Source organism: Chinchilla lanigera, unplaced genomic scaffold (assembly GCF_000276665.1).
Source record: "Chinchilla lanigera isolate Chin_1 unplaced genomic scaffold, ChiLan1.0 scaffold00026, whole genome shotgun sequence".
In the NCBI taxonomy this organism is placed as follows: domain Eukaryota; kingdom Metazoa; phylum Chordata; class Mammalia; order Rodentia; family Chinchillidae; genus Chinchilla; species Chinchilla lanigera.
In genome coordinates, this window is record NW_004955427.1 from 21,373,584 (window position 1) to 21,375,677 (window position 2,094).

Below are 2,094 nucleotides of genomic sequence, written 5' to 3' on the forward strand. Positions count from 1 at the left end.
ATATATATACATACGTAATATATATATATATCAGAATGTATCATTTTTATGGAACTGCTGCAGAGGTGATGCTACTTAATTATGCTGTCACTGCCTGCAAAGGTCTATAGAATCAGACCATTGCTTATATTTTTCTTGTTAAGATTCTTTTTGCTTCGGTGCCTGAAAATTAATTATAAGCCAACAAATACTAACAAAAAATGTTGAGTTTTATCAGAAATAAAATAAGTGCAAATTAAAGTAATGAAGTTTCATATTTTCTAAGTGGCAAGTATTATATTTAAAAAGCATGCAAAAATCCCCCATGTTGCTAAGAGAGGATCCCTTACTGTCCACTGACAGTGATGTAATCTTTCTAGACAATAATCTGGCAAAACATATCAAGAAGCCTTCAAATGCATACACACTTTAACAAGAACACTTTGCCTTATGAATTTATCCTAGGAATTTAGTCTGTAAGATTGTAAGATATGTCTGTAAGATTTTAGTGATGTGGATTTCTTCTTGATGTTGTTTCTAATAGAAAAACCTTACCAAATTTTACGTCTAAAAATAAGTACTTGGTTAATTATGGATCATCCATAATGAAATATTATGCAACAATTAAAAATTCTGTTGTAGAACTATTTATAATGTGTTTAGCCTAAGAGGGAAAAAAGCAGAATATATAGTGCTACCACTTTTATACATGATACGTGTATGAATGCAATGTTAATAAAAATATAGGTGGCTTTTATTTTCTACTGTGTGATTTTGAACTTGAATCATGCGTACAGATTGAAAAATAAAACCAGATATTTTTAAAAAAAAGAAGCTAATAGCTGTGCTGCCTTTCTTAGAACTGTACTCGTGTGTAGTCACTCTCTACCTATAACCCACTCGGTCCCAATAGGCTCCCCACCCAACCCCAAGTACTGGGGATTGAACCCAGGGGGTCCATGCTCACCTATATCCTCAGTCTTTTTCAGTTTTTATTTTGAGACAGGGTCTGAGTTGCTAAATTGCCCTGGTTGTGTTTGAACTTCTGGTCCTAATGCTTAATTGGCCAAATTCAGTTTTTTACTGTTATAGCTTTTGTTTTTGTAAAAATGGGGATGGTAATGGTATGTCAACAAGAGGATTGTAAGGTTTTAATGTGACAGCCCCCTAAAGTGCTTAAAATTTTGTTCTGGTAATTACTCAGTAATTATTATTAGGTATTTTATTACTACTACTAAGATTAAGAAACAGAGGGGAAGTGATTTAAGATTACACAACTACTTAATGGCATTTTTAGGACTAGAATGCAGAAAGATTTTTTGTTTTTGTTTTCATTTTCTTTTTCCAGCAGAAGCGTTCAGTGTCCTCTGAGGCAGGCAGGACAATGGGCTCCTAGGGGCTGACCTGAAACTGGCAGAGCCCAAGGAGCAGGTCTACCTCCAGGGAGTGGCTCTGATTAGAATGGGACCAAATACTGGAAAAAAAAGGGTTTAAAGGGAGCTGAAGGCCATGTTAGGTGCTTAGGGGAAGTCTGGAGCAAAAGTTAGTGCAAGAGAGGGATGACTCACAGGTCAGTTTTGGTCCTGACAGGATGCAATTAAGAAATATTTAAACAGTAGAAGTGACTTGCTTTGGCATTTGACACATGGAAATTGGGGAAGAAAGGAGATCTAAGTGCCCTGTGGCATCCTTCACAAAATGGGGGATGTAGGAAGTAGAGTGGGTTTGGATAAGAGGAGGGAGGACAGGTGGTGAGCTCATGGTCTCACAGGTTGAATTTGAGATGCCTGTGGAGCATTTGGATGGAGTTGTTCAAGTAAACAGTAGATAATCAGCTGCACATCTCAAGGAAGAGGCAGGGACAGGGTGGGCATAAGTATAGCTGATAGCTGAAATTCTCATGTGGGTGAGTTCATCAGGGAAACAGGATGGTGGATTGCAAAGTCATGAGTGGGACATGGAAAACCTTGGCAGATGAAGAGGGAGATGAGGAAGAGTCCACAATGGATGCCAGGGAGAGGCTAGAGAGGTTGGAGGAAACTAGGAGAAAAATGGAAGCCAAGAGATGTAAGAAGAGGGCATGTCGGGCAGGCAGAGCCGGTGATATAGCTCAGG